Genomic DNA, 23,976 nt, shown 5'->3' on the forward strand with positions numbered 1-23,976 from the left:
CCCAGCCTCCAGAGCTCAGCAGAGCCCTAAGGAGCTCTGCGGTCTCCATGGTGAATGACACAGTGGAACTACATGTGAATTATACACTCAGGGATAGACAGTTAGAGGGTTACTAACAGTTCAATGAAAAATGGCTGAAAAATTATGTTTTCCATAACAAAAAGGTTATTATAATACTAATTAGTTATTGTTATATTAATTCAGATGATTACTGTATTTTTGATCAAATAAATGCAGGCTTGATAAGCATATGAAACTTCTTTCAATTATTAAAATAATGATAATAATAATAACAAAAAAAGCATTCAACAAGTCTTACAGACCCTAATTTGTTAGTGTTTTTATAAAATACAAAAATGCAATCCATAAAGTATTGACAAAAGCTGAAAGTTAACTGATGTTTTTCTCTCATTATTACTTTACTGACTTCATAATAACTGGATCCAACTTTCTTCATCTGTATCTTTTTTGCTTTTTTATTTTATGTTAACTAGGTGAGTTTAGGAGACTATTCTCCTCAGTGCTATTCCAGTTCATTCCATAGCTCGTTAAAGGAAATTACAATGCATGTCTCGAACCCCAATTTGGGACACTCTTATCTGCTGAAACCAATTGAACATGACCTGATCAGAGTGATCTCAAGCACAGAACAAGCAGAGAGAGAGACAGACAAGGCCTCCTTAAATACAGAGGGATTCTTTCAGTTGTTGCTAAGCCACACAGTTACACAGAGGAAAGTCATTCAGAGAGTATCCGCAGAGATACTCATTCTCCATAGGCCCATGAACCGAACCCGGAAGCTTAGATGACTTGTCCTCTCTGCTGTCAACAAAAATGGATAAGAATAGACAAACGCCCCAGATGATTATGATTACTGACAAAACTAATGGATATTCATGAGCTGAGTGAAACATTTGTGGGTGTAATCATTGTCCTTAAGTTCTTAAGGTGAAAATTGTGAGTTTTGAGGCTGATTCTCCACTGATAGAGGTGATGAACAGGTCTTATAGGTTACAAAACTGACATGCCCCATGGATCAAAAGCAGTCAGCCTAACAAATAGCTATTGTGCAGGCTAAAAGGAATCAGTGTCTGCAGTTTGGGTCTTTTTTTGTCCTCACTGTTACATCTCAAAGCAGAGCACAGAGGCTACTGTCAAGAGGTGTAAGATTGCAAATGGATCTTAAGTAACAGACTTGATTGGATCTACCCTCTGCAGCTGGACTGAAACGCATCACAAACACAGTGTGGCCCTGTCCCTCTGCCCGTGGGGTTTGCCATGGTAACTCATAAGATTAGTGCAGATGGCAGCCTCACTCGGGGGTACATTACACACCCCCGTAGTATTTTATACAAAAATAAGGTCAGATTAAGTAGCCTTAAATAAATCCCTGCTTTGCATTCTACTTTTTAGATTTACGGTATTTGAATTTGGTGAGAAGAAAAGATGAAGAAAAGCTAGAGAATCTTGGGTAAACTGATGATGATATCAGAAGGCAGAGCAGTAAAGCATTATGCAATGACTGGGTATTGATTCTGCTTGGTACTGATTGGCTGCCTGAAAAAAATGCCTTTAATTGGTTACTGTTGCATAATATGAATTTAATGCTGCTCTACATTAAAAAGGAATTAGGACCCTCTCGTTTGTGAATTTATGCTGTTGTAGCAATTTATTAACAGCCAGCAAATGTGCTATGAATGTGGCTGAATGATTCCAGCAGCACCAGAGCAAGATGATGATTACCACAGATAGCTGATATTGCTGCTGTCACTAAAGCTCTGTTCCAAAACCCAGTAGACTGTATACATAAACACTATCCTAACCCAAATGAAACCTCCAGAGTTCCTCATTTGGAGAGCACTACTTGACGCGGCTTACAGTTGTGTTTGGTGGAGTTTTACATTAGCATATTGCTATGCTAACAAAGAAACAGATACACACTATATTGTGATGTTGTCTTACAGTTGAATTTGAACAAATGAGATATTTTAGAAGATGGTATACTTATGCTACATACCATTTGGAACAGGCTTCATGTTGAAAATTAAGAGATCCCTTACTAAAAATAAGTTTATTCAAGTGTGCTATTAGTATACTTCTTTTAACCTAAAAATAGGAAAGCATGCTTTTAGTTTACTTTTTATGTACTTCTCAGAAATATGCTTAAAATGACATTTAAGTATACTTGACTTATACTTACAAAAAGTCTAAATATACTTGAACTTTACTTAAGTATACTTAATAAAATAAACTTGAAGTATACTACTTTTTGGTAAGGGATAACATGTTCATGAAAAAAAGATTGTTTTCAAGAGAGGAATGCATAATTAATCTATGTTAAAGAACTGATGAATAACAAAGAATGCATCAGCCTGAATTAAAAACAGACATTACACTTTCCAATTAAACATGTGATCATGATTAAAGGTTAAACTAGAGCAGCATACTGGCAACCCAATCTCATGAGAAAATCCGTTTCACAAGGTGGTGATTTCATATGAAACTGTATGGAAACTTATGATTTTCAGAAAAAAATTAAGCATGAAGGACCACCCATAACCCCATCTTTAAACATAACTGTCGGTGGGCTGTTAGCAGATCACACAAAAACAAACAAATAACATCATATAAATTCATACAAATTAGCTACCAATTTGTGAAAACACAAAATGGTATGTTAGTGTGTTGAGAGTGTGTTGAAACTGACAATATTTGCCTCTCAAAAAACTATTTCATAAGCTTGAAAAGACGTCAGCTACAGGACACAATATGAAAAAATCTCATCATCTACACTCATCTGATATTCTCTATTAAATAATAGAGAGACACATTAAAGGTCTATTTTAGTTAATGTTCCTGATGAGACTTCTCCAATTAAATAGAGTGTTACTTTCAAAAAATAAAAATAAAAATAAAAAATAATTAAAACTGGCATTTTTCATGAATTACACCAACACAAAGAACATCCAGATCCTGACAAGTATACCATTATACAGCACAAATAATAGAGCCCACAGTAAGAAAACACACTAAAAAGACCAGACAGGAAAGAACATTATGCTTTGTATTAATATACGGTGCACAGTGCGTACTGAAAATCTCATGACATTCAAGTCACAGTATAGATGATGGAGTCCAAAAGCCACAAACAGCATAATGGTAGATGACAATGTGACTGAATATACCGAACATGACATAATACACAAATAGAGAACAAATAGAAGAATAGAGAATGAAAGAAGATAACAGCTTGGAAAAATATACAGAGTGAATATTAGATTAGAGTCTGGATGAGATTCACATTTAAAGTTTTGGATTATGTGGTTTTTAGTCCATGTCTAGCTTGAATCCTGAAAAACCGTATGGAAAAATAGTATGAAATAAAAAATACCATGGAAGTATTCTTCAAAATAGAAGAAAGAAAGAAAGAAAGAAAGAAAGAAAGAAAGAAAGAAAGAAAGAAAGAAAGAAAGAAAGAAAGAAAGAAAGAAATTTGGATCAACATGAGGATGAATAAATGATGACAGAATTTTCATTTTTTGGGTGATCCACACCTTTAATGAGGAACTGTTTGTTTGTAACTACACAGTGGAGAACCTGTAACTTAATGTTCAGACTGACCATAAACAATCCTGCTTCTTGTTTTGATTCTGTTGCTGACTTGGATTAGAGAGATTTCCTGGATCCAATTCTGGGTTGGACGTCTAACCACATCAATGTTCTATGCTGGAGTTCCATGAATCAAGTGTCTGCCTTTGCATTTAGGTCTACATACAGTACAAAGGGAATGAACAGAAAGCACTCACACACACACACACACACATTGTCCTCTGTGTGTGTGTGTGTGTGTGTGTGTGTGTGTGTGTGTGTGTGTGTGTGTGTGTGTGTGTGTGTGTGTGTGTGTGTGTGTGTGTGTGTGTGTGTGTGTGTGTGTGTATAGATCACATACAAAGCGAAAGGTTGAGATGAGAGATCTCTTAGATTTCTGATTCACATTCGCTGACAGACACATATGTACTGTCATCACTGTTGTCAGCCCAGTGTTCATTTTATCCTTGACATATGACTTATCAAAGTGCAGCTGAGTGACAGTTGAGCTGTTTCAGCAGCACAGCAAAACCCAAATAACTAGAACACAGATAAGAAAAAAAAAAGATTAAGTAATTCAGGCATCAAATATTTATTTCTTAAAGGGATACTCCACCCCAAAATGAAAATTGTGTCATTATTAACTTACCCCCATGTCGTTCCAAACCCGTAAAAGCTCCGTTCGTCTTCGGAAAACACAATTTAAGATATTTTGGATGAAAACCGGTAGGCTTGAGATTGTCCCATAGACTGCCAAATAAATTACACTGTCAAGGTCCAGGAAAGTATGAAAAGCATCGTCAGAATACTCCATCTGCCATCAGTGATTCAACCGTAACATTATGAAGCGATGAGAATACTTTTTGTACACAAAGAAAACAAAAATAATAACTTTATTCAACAATTCCTCTCCTCTGTGTCTCTCCAAATCAGCGTAGCGCCATTTAGGCAATTCTGAGCTGTACGCAGATGGCGTACGCTCTTCTATATCAGCCACGCCACAAGGATACATTTTTTACATGTATTTAAGCTTTGGTTTGAAAGAAAACAACGCCATCTGCGTACTGCTCAGAACTGCCAAAATGGCATTAACCCTTTAAAGGAAATGATAACTCTTATTATCCATGTACTATATGTGGTGGTATTTGAATGTACTGTAAGAAAACAAGATTTCTCCTGAAAAAACAACTTAAATTTCAATCTGTTACTCACACCAAGGTATTGGATGGCGTCAGAAGACTTGGAATATGGTGCATGAGTCATACAGACTAGTTTTATGAAAGAGATCCAAGAACTCTAGTATACAATAATCCAGTTGAAGCATGAAGATATACAAAGAGATTAAGGAGGACAAATTAAGAATCAAATAAACTAAATAGATTATTCAGTTAAAACTGGATTAATCTATTATTGGTTTAAAGGGAAAAATACGGTATGTTTATGGTATGGATTATTATAAAAAATCACATATAAACCTACATAAATCAGTACACTACAGGTCAAATGTATCACGGTTTCTACAAAAACTGCTGCAAATTCAGCTTTGCCATCGCTAAATATAAAATATATATAAAATATATTCAAATAGAAAACTACTTTTAATGTATTGATCAAATAATTGCAGCCTTAGTAAGCATAGGAGATGTCTTTCAAAAACATAAAAAAATAGATCTTAATTGTTTTCTTAAATATTTAATTTCTTTATTGTCTTTTTTCAACAGAGCACCAATTTAAAAGGGCACTATAGTGTCTCTTAAAAACTAACTTTGGAGAGAGGGACAAGGATACAGTCAGACCATTGATATGAGAGGAGTGAGAAGAGAAAGGCAAGTGAAGATGCAGAGAAATACAGCACTCTTGCTGTTTCATAGTCTGTGCATCACAGTCCGTACGGCCCTTCGATCTGTTAATGTGGTGGCATGCATGATATTATGCTGGTGGGTTGTTTGGTGGACACAAAAATATTTTATGGGGGTATATTGTATTTGTGGTGGAAGAAATCTACCCACTTCCCCATCACAAAAACTTTTTCTTACTTAATCACCACACACACAAAGAGTCCCTGTTGTCCATTTAGGGGGATGTCCTTGCCAGTGTTAATTTCGTTGACGAATAATTTTCGTCATAATGTTCATCAACAACATTTTTTTCACTGACGACAATGAGACGATAACAAACTAAAACTCTTTTAGAATGACAAAAACTATGACGAAAATATATTGACATTTTCGTCAACTAATAAAAACGAGACGAAAATGTTAAGGCGGCACGATTTGGAATGAGATTCATTTAATTTCAGAACAAATCTGCTGCGTGGTTAGGAGGTAAGATGCGTACATATGAACCACCGGCGGGACATAAGCTAAAATATACTTGCTGCACGTTCAACATTCAAAAATGTCAATATGTGGGAGTAAGAGAAGAGCAGACATATAGATAAATCTGATGACAAGAGAGAGCTCAAGAGAAGTTTTTTGCGTTGCATGAACGGAGAATTACACAAAATGATGTTGAATTGTCCGTTTTGATGAGTATTCACGTAAACACAGTTGATTATGTCTTAAGTGAATATAAACAGTAGGGAGAACGTGTATCAGTACATTGCATCCACTGCAGCTGTGCATTTGATTTTTTAAAGGGACAGCAGCCATAAAAGGTATGAAAGTCGTCGTCAGAATACTCCATCCAAGCCACAAGGATGCGCTGTTTTCTTTCAAATCAAAGCTAAATACACGTAGAAACAGCACATCCTGTTCCAAACAGCACATCCTGCATCCAAACAGCAGCGCGGCTGATACAGAAGAGCATACACAGCATAAGGTCATAATGAGAGACACAGAGGAGACTGCTGATAAAGGAATTGTTGAATAAAGTTGTTATTTTTGTTTTCTTCGCTTACAAAAAGTGTTCCCGTTGCTTCATATAACCCAGATTGCACGTCTGATGGCAGATGGAGTATTATGATGACGACTTTCATACCTTTTATGGACCCTGACACTCTAATTTACTTGACAGTCTATTGGACAGTCACACGCCTCCCGGTTTTCATCCAAAATATCTTAAAATTGTGTTCCAAAGACGAACAAAGCTTTTACGGGTTTGTAACGAAATGGGGGGTAAGTGAATAATAAAAAAAAAATTCATTTTGGGGTGGAGTATCCCTTTAATATCAAAACTATATAATGAGTTTGAAAATTTGGAGAAATGCTTAATAAATGCATTACATTGTAACTAAACCCATTATATTTTAGCCGACTAAATTTACTGTAGATTTATTCGACTAAAATCATATGATATTTACGTAGTTGACTAAAACTAGACTAAAACTAAAAACAATTCAGATGACTAAAATATGACTAAAACTAAATGGCATTTTAGTCAAAAAGACTATGACTAAAACTAAATCAAAATATGTTGTCAAAATTAATACTGGTCCTTGCTCAAATGTCTAGGACATCTTCTGGGGAATAATTAGCATGTTTTTCCATCTATTAAGCCTTTTTGTTGCTAATTGAGGCCTTTAGGTGGGCTTTGACATGAACTAAATTAAGTTTATTTAGCAGATGTGCTCTTTCAGAAGTTTCTGTGCTGTATGGTCACATGTCTTTTAGCTAAAGTGAATGGACAATCCTGAAATAAAAGATGTTTTGTTTATTGTGTGTGTGTGTGTGTGTGTGTGTGTGTGTGTGTGTGTGTGTGTGTGTGTGTGTGTGTGTGTGTGTAAGAAAGAGACAGATTTTCTTTTCTGCCCCTTTCAGTCCTTCAATCTCCAATTAAAGAAGACAGCCTGCTGCTTTCAGATAGCACAGGGTCAGAGAGGGCACAGCACCTCAGACCTGACAAATGCACACAGAAACTCATCTGGAGAACAAACACATCTGTAAAATTGTGCAGAAAGCCAAGACAGACACCTCAGGCACATGTTTTTGAGGTTAATGAAAAGAATTGATCATGTTGTGTGTGTATTTGGGAATGTTGCCAAACTATACTTTGGCAACAAAATTGTCCTCCCCAAAGTGAACTGAAAGTAATCTTTAGCATTGTACTTATTGATAAAAACTAATAATAATGTTTTGTAATTATAGTTACCTCTATATAAAAATGAATTCAAGTATACACATCAACATCTTGTTTTTGTTGTTTTAACTATGTATTAAATAAATATATTAAAATATAAGTTTAAGAATTGATTAATCCAGTATACACATACATATAACAAATATATCTATAATAGGCTAATATTTATCATAAAATGTGTACAGTACAATACAGTACAGCTACAAAAATGCTACATAATAATAAAAAGCTGTTAAAATGTTTAGACATTATTGTCAAAAAAGTAAAACAATAAGGAATACAATGGTCAGTTTCAGAAACTTTGTAAATATGCTTTCATCATTCATTTCCTTTTTTAAAATGATTTTTATGTGCATTTATTCTCATTTCTAAGTGCTTTGAATAAAAGTCTGCTATATGAATCATTTTAAGTGTTTGATCAGGCCAGATTTTCAATCTATAAAAATATATTACAAAATATGTATATATAAAACAAGAAAAGCTACAGCATCATCATATCACATGTGAACATAAAGAGCTACTGTATGTTTATATTAATGGACGTTATCATTGTAAAACAATAAGGAATAAGCCTAAGAATCAATAGCCGCATTTAAGGGGAACAAAATTCACCAAAGTTCTTTAATAACTAGCTGTCATTTTTTACATAAACTCAGTGTTGATACTGGCACATGCAAAAACAATCAAGCTCCAAACGTCTATGTCATTCATAAATGATCAGCATTAAATAATTCATGCTTTCTGGAGAGCAGTGCCACTACTGAGCATTGCTATAAAATGTGAAGTTTTTATGGTGACTGGTTACCTTCAAGGAAGTCATTAAACAGCATCAGAGAATAGTCATGTGTAAATATACACACTGTGTGGTCACTTTATCCTGGAACAAACACTCCTCCAATGACCTCACCTGAATACACACACAAACAAAACCCACAGGCCAGCAACTCATGCAATTCATGCATAATACACACACAGTGATGCTCAATATGAACATACAACACAGCTGCACAATAAAATCTCTGTCAACCGAGTGTCTTTAAAAGGGAAGTCTTGTTTGATGTGCTCTCATAACACAGCTAGAACTTTATAGTTTTTACCAATAAACATTGCAGTTAAAGAGCAGAAAGCTTTCATGAGTGGAAAGTCAAACTCGTTGAACATGCAACCTGACCTGACCAGTACACATTACAAACCCTAATAACTGAGCTAATGTGTAACCTTGATGTGATCGACTCATAAATAGAAGAAATTATCCAGAAGTAATATTCTTCCTGAATCTCTCAGACAGAAAGGATTGTGTTTATGAAAGTTTCTTTGACTATAGCCACATTAATGCCCTAGAGATGATTTTTTTTAGCAGATTTCACCTTGTTTTTTCTTTTTGGGATTTGAAGGGCATATTAAAACTGTCTCAGAGGATTATTAATATGTGTTCATCATTCATTTCATATTTTAATGCTTTGGATAAAATGTCATTTTGTTTGTTTGATCCTTGCCACAAGGCTAGACTTTAAATTTGTAGCTGAATTCACAGCTATGTTGTGTGTGTGGTGGTTAAAACCCTGCTTTGGCTCAATTAGTGTATGCATAATCAAATGTAAGTTCTTTTTTGTGCATTCAGACCTGGAGCAGAGGAACAGACTTCTGCATGGCAGAAGTACTGTATATCTTCTTCAAAAATCTAAACCAATGCGATGATCTTTGCAGAGCTGTTGGGCTTCGCAGGGTCGTTCTCTCCAGCAAGCTGGTGTGTGTATTAAGGAGAAACAGTTCACGGCACATTCAGCCCTGATGGAGCTGAGGATATTTAATCAAGCGAATTCCATCTGCTGCGGTAAGCGTCTGCCCGTGTTCGAAGCGGGGCCAATTACCGGCTGATTCGACTAGGCCCGGCCACAGCGAGACATGCAGAAGCGAGGGAACAGTGAGCGCTTAGCCGAGGCTTAGTGATTTTTCTGCAGTTTACCTTCCACTTAAGGATGGCAGAGTGATTTCTAATTCTATTCTATGAAGTTTGAGTCATCAGTAAAGTTGTAAAGCTCTGGAAATGTTTTGGAATGATGGAAAAAACTAAACCCTTAATTGTTCCATGTGCCAGGTATTGGTTATGTATCCCTGCACGCATAAATGCACACACATACACACATGTAGATTATAGAAAAAAACTAATGTTTAGTATCACACATGATGCAGGGTGGATTATTCTGTCTAAGGGAGCATATTTACATGACAATAAATCACACCCTTTCGCCCTTTCCTTTTATGATTTACACCTAATGTCATAAGAAAATAATGGCACAAATATTCCTGCCAAACAGAAACAATAAGTAAAAACTGATGCCTGGAAGCAAGAAGGAATTATACTCTCAAGGAGTAATTCGCTGCTAAAGCTAATTAGTATTTAAATTTGAGGGCCTGACATGATGGCTCATGTCATTCAGAATAACAGTTCCCCATGGGTCTTCAGAGGGGCATGTTGAGTGAGGGATGCAATGCATGGGAGTGTGGGAAGTGAAGGCAAGAGATGCCTGACATTTGGAGTCACCATGGGTCTAATTCAAATCAACAGCAAGTTATGTTACGTAACACGTCTCTTGAACACGGCAACCAGTGTAACTATTAATGACATGCTAAAGCAATGAAAATTACCCTCTGAAACACACAACAGACTAACACCTCAGTATCCCCTGAGAGTTTTACTTACATTCAGACAACACTTCACAGAATCTAAAATGCATTATTTCATTTACTAATATGACAGATCAGCTTCCTTTAGACCACCACAGTTCAAAATAAATGTAAACTATAAATACATCAATGCTATAATATGTACACTGATCTCAAAATTACTTGTATACAAAAGCCACATTTAAAAATGTGTGATTACCATTTGAATGTCATTATATTGGTTACATAAAATATCAAAATAATGATTGTGATTCTGAAATTATAATTTTTTTACCATTCAATAAACAAGAAGTTAATATTAACATACATTTGTCACGTTCTGTCCAGTCTAGGGTTGGAGAGATCGGTGACAAAAGATAAAACTGAAATAATAAGTAATGACAGTTTCTCCCCCTACTGTCCCAGCTCACAATAACCACAAACTGTTTGACTTGTAAGATTTTTCTTTATTTATTTTCAGAAGGGGGTTTAGACAAACAAAACGTGAACTACTCTTTAGAAAAGAGTAACTTACCTAACAAAGAAAATTGCAAATAAAATATGTCATATGCAGTATTGCCAGTTACTAGAATATTTTTGCTCCAGCAACAAAAATAAAGTCACAGCTGAGCTGTTGCATGTCTCTGAGCAACACACAGTAGCGTCATTTCGTTCATGAATGAAACAATGTTTGAAAAAGAACTGGTTGAGTGAATAATTCAGTTGCTTGATAAATTCTTGAATCAATCAGTGTTTTTGAACTAATTGGTTGAATGAATGACCCAATGAATATATTTATAAGGACATGCATTTATATCATTTATATCAATATTTATATCATATTGGTGTATGGATGTAACCTGCAGAAAATCCCCACAACAGCTTTCCTCTGTTTTAGTGGTTTGGTGACATGTACAAAGACATCTATTTTCACAAATGCTGTAAAGTCTCATTGCTGTTGGAGCGTACATAAACACTTTCTGAAGCTTCTTAACAAATTATACGATCGCTAAAGAGCTTTACTATCCTGCAACAAGCTCCTTATGTGAGAGATCACCTGTAAATACTGCCAGTGAACCGCTGTGCTGTTGTGGATGGCAGTGACTTTGATACTGGATGACAAACCTGCGGTTGTCACTGCCACTTTTCCTGTCACCTCAAACACACCTTTCCGGATCACAAATACCTCCCTCCACCATCTGTGAAGCATCTTGAATCACAAGGAGACGCAAGCTAAAAACAGGATTTAACAGGTGCAGGTGTAATTATGTAAATACAATATAACTGTACACTGCTATTTTGTGTATATTTTGTAGAATATGAATATCGATATAGGCAGACTGTGAATATTTATGTGTAAATCACATTAAGTTAAGCAGAACTGTTGTAGACTTCTTTGATTAAATGATTAATCATTTTCAATTACTGACAAATTAGGGATGTTGTCTAAAGGGGACTAAAGCTTGATGCCACACCAAATCAAACTAATTCGTTACATGGATTATCTATTTATTTTAAAGTTTTTATTTTCTGTGTTACATAATTGCAAAAATAATGACATTTTAAAAAGTAAAAACTGATTCGACCTGTCTGTCTTTGGTCAAAAACAAGTAGTCCCACCCCCAACTTCACACCATTTGTCAAGCTTATGTTGCTATTTGAGGACAGCATGGTGAGATTTAATTTTCACTTTTGGAGCTGTATAAAATAATGTATTTTGTTAAAGGGGTCATGAACTGCCTTTTTTTGATTTTGTACTGTTCTCTGAGGTCAAATCATAATGTTATTTTTACATCAAAAACATCATAATTCACACTTGTGGGGTGAGACATTACTGTCAGATCCAATTAAGTCAGCACAGCATCGTCTTTTAGCTTCAGTCTTTCTGAAAATCCTGAGTTGAATTGGGCCTTGTTTGTAAACGAATCCGCGGTAAAATTAAGAGAACAAAGGACAATGTTCTTTCTGGATCTTCTTTAAAAAAATATAAAGCTCATCCACTCTTTCCTAAAGTTGGGATCAGAAGGAAGGCAATGCAAAGACTGTGTTTTTTCACAACTTGGAACTGTACAGCTCCTTATTTTCTCCGAAGCAACTTTATTGTTTGATTTCTGCATAGACCTGCGTTTGCCTCTCTCATTTTTTACACTACATGCATGAATCGGTGGGCGGGGCTAAACAGACAGTGATGTAGAAGTTTTATTCACACTATTACGTCATAAAGTGGTACATTCCGTCGTTTTGGCAGATTGGCTTCAATATAAGCTGTTTTTAGACTAACTTGCAGGATGTTTTTATAGTACAGTGACCTCTTATATGTCAAAAGATCAAGGGAGTTTTGATTTCTCAGTTCATGACCCCTTTAAAGAAAGAAAGTTGAAGAAAAACTGATGAAATTTCAGCCAAGATACCAAATCCATCTTCTGGTATGCAGTTAAAACAAGGAAAGACCAATAGTCATGACCTTGAATATTCTCTCTCTATCTCCCTCAGCATTCACAGCCCTAGTCATGAAAGAGCTTCAGAAGTTTTCATACATATGGATTCATTGTGATTCAACAAAGCATTGCCTAGAACAGCCAGGTTATGCAGTAGCACCTGGAGACCCGCAAATGCTTCTAAAGTTCTCTTCTACAAGCCTTTGATTTGTTTTCTCCAGTACTCCCATCGATGACTGAAACTTGATTATTGGATAAAACATATGGACATTGTTAAGAGTCTTTGACATGCCTTGACAGCTTTTGTAATATCTAGATATGTTGGTAAAATGCCTCCTACAGTTTGTGCAAAATCTGCATGCTAAAATGAACCACTGAAGTGTTAATCCCAAATTATTATTGAATGCAATATACAATATTGTTTGTTACAAAAAAGCATAACTTCCCGCAAGGCTGAAGTCAGTTTGCCAGAGGCATTAGAGACACTGCAGTATCATAGTAATTAGTCTCATACAACAGTTCACGGTTCCGTTAAGAAGGCAGTTGGCTGGTTATTTTTTATAGTCTTAATGCCATAAAAGTTTCATAGACTTTGCTCTGAATTACATTGTAGGGCATCAGATTGCCACAGTAAATGGAAACCTTTACTGATGAATTAAGGAGGTTTTGTCACTGCTTTGCCAATAGACCTGTGTAAAGGAGTTAATTAATTCATTAATTAAAGTCACTGCAAACTCTAACTGTCAACGGAATGCAGTCTGTTGCACGACGTGTTCACATATGAGAGTGTTTATGTATGCGTCATGTTTTTTTGTTTTTTTCTACTTCTAAGAATTACAGCGCACAGCAGGCTCAGTGTCTCTCAGTTTGACGTTCACGTTCTCCCCTCAACTCTATCCCTGACTCTTCATGTATAATCACAGCATGCATTTAGCCCTGTATTCAGTGAATGAATACAAAACACACTGACATATGAATAGATGTAGACAAATCCTCTACTGAGTCTTATATATATATTCATGTAAAATTCAACTAATGTTGGTCCACATGAGTTTTAATGTGATTTAGCAAGTCAAAGACATAACTCTGGATTTTTTAATTAGTGTTTTAATTTTGTGTTATTGGCTATTATTGCAGCACTCTGCCTGCAGTGTCTGTCCTGAGTGCTTGTGCAGTCGAGTGAATGTTTGGTTGTGTTTACACATAGACCTCACAATCATAATACACAAAGTGTTCTGACAGGGATGTCAATTTTGAAACTTTACGTGTTGCCACAGAAGACTCTATGTAACTTGTCTCTCAGGACATTCACAGCCTGTCTCTCTCTGATTCTCTCTGAATTGTTGTCTCACCGGTGGCCAATGTTTTCTCGTCTTCTTTTTATAATGAGGGGCAGATTGTGCCTAACCATGGTGTCATTACACCACCCTGGGGAGAAACTCTTAGCCACACACACACATGCAAACACAACTCGTAGAAAACAAATCTTCCACTTAGACGTCATGCAAACTTCATGAGACAGCCGTAGCCTGCATGTGCTGAATTGCCTCAAACACTAAATGGACATTTCAAGATTTTGTTGATTACCGTTACCCTCTCTGCTTCTACGAATGCAGCCACTGCAACCCTTAGAAAAATTCACCATGGTAACAATAGTTTCTGGCAAAACTTCATAGTTTCTGTGCTGACCAGCTCATGTCCGGTTGCTAGTTGGATTCTACCAATGGTGGATATTCTCAAACACACAACTTTAACTGTAAAATCCATCTCATTGTGAACTAAAAATCAAGGTTGAGCGCTGATTGTTAAGGTGTTCTGGAATGTTCAGAGTAGGTACTAGGGTGTTCTGGATCCTAGGGTTTTCTGGATGGTTGCTAAAATGTTCAGAGCAGTTGCTAGTGCATTGCTTGATGGTTGCTAGGGTGCTTTGGATGGTTGCTAAGGTGTTCCGAGTTGTTGTTTGGTCGCTGAATGGCAGAGTTTTCTGTATAGTAGACTTATAGCTACAAATAAGCAGCCAAAAGAATACCTGTTAAAGAGAGAGAGAGAAACTGAAGGAGCAGATCCGACTGCTTTAAACAGGTGCAAGAAAACTGGCCAAAATGGCTGATTGGAACAAATAGAGAAGGGGGGTCTCCAGGACACTTGATGCCTTAAGGGAGAGAAATGTGTGTGAGTGTGTTTGTGCAACTTACACAGACACACAGACACACAGGAGCCAAGAAACGGTCCATCTGGTGAACATACTCTAACCTGATTACAGAGAGCAGATGAACAAAATTAATATAGACGATTCACTAATACAAGGACTCACTGGCTCGATTAGGGTATTTCTGGCACCATGACCATCAATATGGGAGCTGAGGATTGACCAGAATACAGAGATACAAAATTTCTGATCTCTTATATATTTGCTCAGCTATATCCAACTAATTTTTGAATATATGCTGTTAAAAAGTTTGGGGTCAGTATTTTTTTTTTTTATGTTAATACTTTTATTCAGCAAAGACACATTATAAAACACAATTATTAATTTTTTTTTTTTTTTTATCAAAACATTTTCAAAGAAATGCTGTTCTAAATGCTGAATCCTGAAAAAAAGGCAGCAAACATTGATAATAATAAGAAATATTTTTTGAGCACCAAATATTAGAATGATATCATGGGATATCATGATATCATGAATATATAAATGTAAATCTAAATATATAGAAGTACATCTGAATATATAGAAGTAAATCTGAATATACAGAAGTACATTTGAATATTTAAATGTAAATCTGAATATATAGAAGTACATCTGAATATATAAACTTAAAATGTGAATATACAGTTATACTCATGAATATACAGATACAAATCTGTATATTTAGAAGTAAATCTGAAATTGAATTTTAATTTTTTAGATTTAAATCTGAATATATAAATATAAATTTGTATATATAGAGACAAATCTGAGTATAGACAAGTACATGCTCCCGTTGAACTCTATTTCCTCTGCCTCTCAAGCTGCCTTGAATGTATGTTTCCCCAGAATAACGTATAGATGACAGGACGGTGATTATACTGTATGGTGATCAAGCTCCATATCAGAGAGAGGCATAAATCCCCCATTCTCTTCCAGCCCTAGTTCCCTTCTGTGATTAAATAAAGTCCTGACGCTAATACATAGCTTTTGAGTGGTTCAACTAAAAACAGTATCACGTAAATTTTCCTGGTGATTCCTTATAATATTGTACCTTGTAAAGGGAAAAAATGCTACATGAAAACATGCATTTATTTATATTGGAATAAAAAAAAAAACAGAAACAGTGACTGTTTAACACTGGACAAGAGTGCACAAAAATGTGTAGCCATGTTGAATTGTGAGGACCTTTTGGCACTATGACAAGCCTTTTGTAAAATACAGTAAAAAATACTCCATTTGGTTTAGATAAGTGATATGCACTTACAGTAATTAATTTAGTACAATATCCGCATTGATGCATTCAGGATGTATGCATACTGTTTTAATAAAAATAATAAATAAGAACATCTGTCTTTTGACATGCCTGATAATAAAGATATATTTATATTGAGATGTACATTTATTTATCTAGATGTACTTGTATATATTTAGATTTGTATCTATATATCCAGATGTACCTGAACCGTATATATTTATATATTCAGATTTACTTCTATATATTGAGATTTACATTTATACATTCAGATTTACATTTATATATTCAGATGTACTTCTATATATTCAGATTGACATTTATATACTCAGATTTACATTCATAAATTCAGATTTACATTTATATATTCAGATGTACTTCTATATATTCAGATTGACATTTATATACTCAGATTTACATTCATAAATTCAGATTTACATTTATATATTCAGATTTACATTTATATATTCAGATTTACTTCTATATATTCAGATTTTACATAATTATTTCCTGTTTGGCGCCTCATAAATACATTAAAGTATTTATAATAAAAATATTAAAGTAATATTTCACAACATTACTGTTTTTATTTTTGATCAAATAAAGTTATCATTGGTGGGAGACTTCTTTCAGAAACATTACCAAAATATCATACCAAACACAATCTTTGAATGGTATTATGTATTAAATATTAGGTACTCATCAAAAGGACACAGGTCAAGTAAACATTAGCTCCTGTTAAGAAGAGAATTGATTAAGAAGAGAAGTGATTGTTTGTGTGTGTGTATGTGTGTGTGTGTGTGCAACTATGTGACTAGACTCAGTCTATGGCTCACCCCAATGTTTTGTTCGGTTTCTTTCTCATCTGCTTTAGAGATTAAACAAACGCTCAGACAGGCCAAGATGAATTCTTGACACTTGCGGCTGTTAATTATGATGACTGCACTCGGTTTGCTAGGGGTGTGTAATTAGCAGTTTGTTCGGTGAATGGAAAGGCCTGCATTTATTCTGTCTGAAATGTGCTGAATGCTCTGAATGAATGTTTGATTGAATATGGATGACAAAGACCGAATCACCTCCTTTTGTCTTCCCCTTTTTTTTCAAAGATTTTTTTAAAATTCTCTCTGAATCCGAAGCTCTTCACTGCAAAGACTTTGGCTAGCTGTATTTAGTTAGCTCATATCGAGATCAGGAGTTAAATGTGCAGCGAGATGTAATGTCTAGAGATCAACACATCTCTAATAGATGGAAGATGGACTGTCTGATATCTTCATGCTCAAGAGGACTAATATATGTAGACAACAACAACAAAAAATATATCTTGCATGGTTGTTCTGCCAATCAATATAATCTAGAAAGACAGCACAATTATAAACACATATAGTGGTGGAGTGATATCCCTTAGAGTTAGGAGTATCTACACCAATATCTACACCAATAAGTTTTATGATTTGAGGATAAAACAAATAATTATAGCCAACAAACTTCAAATAGCCACATAGGCCTATACTGCAAATACAGTTTTACTTTATAATATATATATATATATATATATATATATATTGTGTGTGTGTGTGTGTGTGTGTGTGTGTGTGTGTGTGTGTGTGTGTGTGTGTGTACAACTATCAGACTATAATACATGTCATATTTAGTTTTGTTTTCATGCAGTGGAGTAAAATAACAAATGATGCTTCTTTTTTTCCTGTCATTACCTCTGAAAAGCAGTGCTCTCTGTGTGTTTGAGTGCTGTGGCTGAACGCTGTCTGACTGCTTGCGCTTTTTAGCATTTTTGCTCATGTTCAGATGAGGACAAATAATTTCTATATTACACAACTATTTTTAAACCAAGTTCATATTTTTCATTTTTCACAGCTTATATAATATATTTTACTATTATGTTATATTATATTTAAATATCATTAAAATAAATCATTACAAAGTAAGGATCCATCATTTTGTGAGAACTTATCCTCTTAATACTGTTAACCAGAAGTGAAAGTTGTGACATTTGCCAAGTATGGTAACCCATACTCGGAATTGGTGCTCTGCATTTAACCCATCCAAGTGCACACACACAGCATTGAGAAGTGAACACACCGTGAACACACACCCGGAGCAGTGGGCAGCTATATCCAGCACCCGGGGAGCAACTGGGGGTTCAGTGCCTTGCTCAAGGGCACTTCAGCCATGGGTATTGAGAGTGGAAGAGAGCACTGTTCATTCACTCCCTCCCACAACTCCTGCCAGCACCGAGACTCAAACCTGCGACCTTCGGGTTACAAGTCCAAGTCTCTAACCATTAGGCCACAGCTGCCCCCTGAGGCTGAATGTTTCTGAATTTTGGTTAGGTGTTCAATAACGCATACTCTCAGAATATCCTCCACAATAAAGGCTGAATCTGTCACTTCCTGTAAGTATGTGTGAATGCGAGGAGCCGCACAGCATTAATGAAATCCAGTGTTTATCAGTGTCTACAGCAACTATCTCCTCTCTCTATTGGCCTGTCTCTGAACTCCTCTCAAATGGGAGCACGCCAGCTCTCCTCTCACTCCTCTCTCCCTTTCTCTGGCATCAAACAGCAGAATTAAACCTTTGATAGTGCACATCACTTTGAGTTTAAATATAGCTGATCCCAACCATGTGTGAGGTGATAAAGTGACAAACAATAATATGACTTCTTGTCTTTACAAGCTCTGAGCACAACAAAGTGAAGGATCTCCAGATCTGCAGGCTTTTATTCCAATTCTATTTTCTATTAACATAGGGGTCTTTCTCTAAAAGCCCCCTCTGTGTTTATCTACTTATCGCTGATGATCAGTTAAAGGTAAAAGACAGTAGGATTGTGATCTAGAGACTATAGCACACAACCGCTAACAAGCTGTTAGTTGATAGTGATGAACCTTTGAGTGATTTGAACATAAAGCCTTTCAATTTAGAGTTCAACAAAAGTAAATCAGGCCAATTTTGAATATTTAAAAGCAGAAATGTGAAGTTTAGTATTGTCTAAAAGCTGTTAAATTAATTCTTCTGTTAACCTGTGAATTATTTTAGCAGTAAAGCTGTTTGAATCATTTAGTCATTCTTTGGGTTACAGGGTTTATGGCATTAAGTTGTCATGGCAACAAAATTGTAAAATTTAAACTTTAAAATTTATATTAACATGCATATTGTATAGTTTTTGTGGTGATCCACATTATGCCACAAAGACTGTCAATTCAGCTTAACTTGCACTTAACCCAGAAAATCCCTTTAACCATTAAACTACACCACCTTGACCACTGGACAGACATGGATGTGAAGCTGCATGTTAGCGACCCTCTATCCACCTACACACCCACTGCTCAGCCGGAAGGCACGCAAGTTACTCATCCCTTCTGTTCAAAAAACACTTTACAAATCACAGACTCACTCTCTGTGGCTTTAGATGAAAGATCAGTCTAGAGAATGTGAAGAAAGCTCAGAAGTGCATTTTCTCACACTCATCATGCAGCACTTGAGTAGTGACAGACACACCTGTTTTCCTCTTTTAAAAGATTTCTGACCTCTTTCACCCTCAATTAGCCATCCAGATGTCAATCAAGTAAAATGTATTCTTAAAAATCACAGTTAAATCTTATTATGTTGCTTCTGTTCTTCAGATTATGTAATTATTTGAGATGCTAAGAAGAAAATGAGATAAAATCTACTAGGGATACCAGGGAACAGATCACAGCACAGAACATCCAAAACATCAGATATGCAGCAACCTGAACTCAGCAATCCCTTTCTTTAAAATAGAGGCAGAGACAGAGTACACAGTGTTACAAAACACTTTGTAGCAGACAAATAACATGGACATTAACTTTAATTCAACACCAAAATATATAATGTATGAACAAACGTTTAAAAGAAAAAAAAATCAATATATTGCAGATTTTTTTCCATTATATTTTAACTTTTTTTTTACAGTTTGCTTAAATTGTCCTGCAGTGTGACAAGTGCAAATATTTCATGCAGTCTTTAAATTAACATGAGGCCATAAAACTAAATGCATGCATGAATAATTATAAAATGTTGTCCAGAATAGTTTTAGCTGTAGTATGTATGACTGCTGTCACTGGCTACCTTAAACTATGTTACGAGACAACGAACAATCTGCTACACGAAATTATTTCATATGTCCACCCGCGTGCATTAAGAGCTGTTCCATTTTACGCACAGGTGTAAATAGTATCGGGTGACTGTTAAATTTGCCCCAAACACTTTGTAATTGCATTTGACACTTTGGTGAAGGAACGGTAAGCTGCGCACTTACGGGTGCCATCGAAACGGGTGGCGATGGTGTCGAGGAAGGTGTTCTGCGGGGCCAGCAGACCTCTCATCACAGGCATCCTGGGGCGGGTTGATTGCGTCCTCCTCACGCCTCTGCGCCCAGCAGAGGAAGAGGACTCCTGCTCAGCCCCGAACCCGGGTAAGAATCGGGATGTTCCGGGCGCGCATCCTAGACCCTGCAGGAGCGCCCCGATCCGTGATACGCGCGGCTCCACTTTGGCAGCTCAACAGTGACCATATCCTTTAACGAAAAGCCCACATATCTGCCTTACATCGTGTCATAAAGAGGAAAATCCGCGTACGTGTCTTTGTAAGTCAGGTGCTTGGAGATCAGATGAACCTGTGCGTAACGGCAGCGCTGGAGACCGGAGCTCTGACTGGTGAGGCGACTGCGCACTGATGCTGTGTGGACTCCTGGCACCACGATCCTTCCTCTCTACATCTATATAACTGGCTTTCTCTAGTTGCTATAACCAGCAGATGCCACGTCACGTGGTGAGCATGAGTCTGGTAAGGAGGCTAAAGCCCTACTAGTTTTCTTTTTATTAAAGATTCTTTATTCAGATGAAATGATCCAGAAACAAACCAAATTTTGATTTTGTAAGAAATTAGATTTTTCACAAGAAAATATTTAGTGACTGTGGAAGGTTCTTACTGTTTCATAATTTTACACATAAAAATAAGATTTTTTTTTATTTAAGGTTCAATTACTTGACATCATTTACTTAATCTGAATCTAAGTTATTTAAAATATATAAATTAAAATAACTGTCTACAGTTTGTTGATAGTGAATACATTTGTCAAGGTGGTGTACAGTAACTGTAACTTTTTTAAGGAAATGATGGCATAGTTGAAAACCTCAGAAAAAAATATTTTCTTTAAAAACATTACTAACAGAACTTATAAAATATATATTTTATACCTTGGAACCCATGTTTTATATTATAATAAAGTGCTAGTTGAATTATTTGTTAATTAATATTTTAGTTTTTTTTAGTTATTAATTTTTAAAATTTTGAAAATTTTTTTTTACAAATTTTGATTTGATTTAGAACAAGTAACTGACACTTGTTCTTAGATTCCTCCTTTTTATCATGTTCAACATCCTTATTTGTCATTGATTCATAAATCAAACAGTATAGCTATGTGCAAGAGTCCCTGACTATTTCTTTTTAATTAATTTTTTGTACACGATCAATGTGTTTGTGGTCTATAATAACAGAACAGAATAACAAGGGGGAAAATATTTACTGTTATATTTCTCCATGTGGTAGAAGAAATTAAATACAGTGTCTCCACTGAACAACTTATAACAAGACAAACAACTGAATATGTCATTTGACAGGCAATAAATAAAGTTTCACAACTCACCATTGAGGTAGTTCAAAGTAAAAAGTTATAAAAAGGCAAAAGAATGAGTATGTAATTTGAAGGGATATAAATAAAGTTTACATGGCAAGTTACTGTATATCTAACCTTCTTACATAAACACATTTTTCACCTAAAACTTAGATGTCACCTTGGCCTGCAGACTCCAGATTCCCAAAATATTCCAAAGGACGACATACCTAAAGGCTTTAAAAGATATTAGTAGGCCACAGCTGTTATGCAAAACACTTATGTCCATCCTGTTTCATACAGTTTGCAAATTAAATCAGGATTCCCTTGCCATGTCTTGCATTGCTATAAATATGTACTAAACAAATAAAAGGCAGAAAATTGCGACATCTGCCGGTAAATCTGAATTCTGCATTCACACACAGGAGATGCCAAACGACTGCTCAGTGCTCACTTTGACACTTTCACTCCCTTCCTGTTCACGCAAACTTGGAGGATAACCGCACCGTTCAACACCAAAGGTTCTAAATAATATTCTGGTTCTAAATAATAGGCTAATTTCTGTTTCAACTATTAATTGTTTGTTTTCAGTTCGGTGTCAAAGTCAACCGTGTCATTTATTATTCATCTGTAAAATAATAATAAAAAAAATAATAATTAACTGCAATTATATATAAAGAATTCCAAAATATTATTAACCAAAAGTTTTTTTCAAAAACAGGTTGGATACTGTATTTCAAATTTACGGTTTATCAATGCTGCTGTGCAAAGGCAAAAGGCTGTAACTTTGTTTTTGGTCGAGGATTAGTTATTGATATTTTGGGGACATTGCAGACCCTTTATAATGTGGATAAGTAGGCCTATCGACCACGACGGGGGGTTGATGGTTGGGGGATTGGTAGAGTGTATACACGATGTTTAATTATATATTAATTGCGCAGTGTACGATTCATTGATAACTTAGTAACAGAACTTTGTGAGATCGCGATGAACAAAGAGTGACAGCTCTTTTGTGGTTATGAGCGCTCTTTAGTTATGAGCAAAAAACTTTTTTGTTTTTTGGCCACACGCACACGTTGCAATATTTATGCGGAATTCGCTCTCGAAGTAGCAGTGTTTGACATGGTGATAACCATTGCAACAGACGGGACAAAATATGTGAAAATATGCATTAAGACTAGAGCGCCCTCACTAATTTCAGAATGGCATGGCATAGGCTCTCCCATTCTGAACGCATAGCGTCCCCTCAGTGATTATTTCTGGAACCTGGTTGATACACTTTTGTTGCATAACTATATACAAAAACAACAAAATACAAATGCACTAGATAAAATAATTTAATAAATGCATATTTACAATTTAAGCACTTAACTAAAATAAGTATTAATAAAATAAATATCTAGAAAAGGCTGGCTATATTCAGCTTGCTTCCATTTAGTGAGAAAAGCCTACTCTTCAACTGAATTAGAAGGGGGGAAAAAGCTCCTCTGGTCTTCAGTGATGCGAGGACAAAGTTTGAGCGTACATGTAATATCTGTGTGAGAGCAGAGCCAATTCATAAAAGAACAATGCATATTTTTGCCACCCCATGGCCACCACGTAGACACGCCCCTAAGCATTCTATTTAATGGCTTTCACATCAACCCACAAGCCTTCCTTTTAGGCTACTTTTATTCAGTTAGATATGAAACCAATTAGGTTATGTCTATGTCATCCTTTTACGTTAGTATAGTAAAACATTGCAAATACATTTGTTGCAAAACGGTATCCACTCACATGATTAACTTTTTGACTGGTTGTTACAGTCAGAAAAACAATTAATACAGTCACATTATATGTTAAATGCTCAGATAGCCCATGATCACTAGGCTTTATACAGGTGTTACTATAATGAGTTTGTAAATGGTGATCAGCAACCAAATACTGATCATGTGTAAAATAATTCCTTTTGCCTTGACTTCTCACTTTCTGCAGACAATGCACAGGCAGAGTACAGTAACTTAAAAATAGGTATGAAAATCAAGTTTGAGCCCAATATTTTTTATGTAGATCATTTTAATTACTAAAACATCTAAATGTCAGATTTCTAGTGTCCTACATAATTTGGCTGGACAAA

The 23,976-nt window shown here is 35.6% G+C and overlaps 1 pseudogene; it reads right to left on the reverse strand.

The window, feature by feature from the left end:
* Positions 1-20,985, reverse strand: part of LOC122146188 — a 100,424-nt pseudogene extending 79,439 nt beyond the window's left edge.
* Between the last annotated feature and the right edge of the window lie 2,991 nt (positions 20,986-23,976).

Source organism: Cyprinus carpio, chromosome A9 (genome assembly GCF_018340385.1).
Source record: "Cyprinus carpio isolate SPL01 chromosome A9, ASM1834038v1, whole genome shotgun sequence".
NCBI lineage: Eukaryota > Metazoa > Chordata > Actinopteri > Cypriniformes > Cyprinidae > Cyprinus > Cyprinus carpio.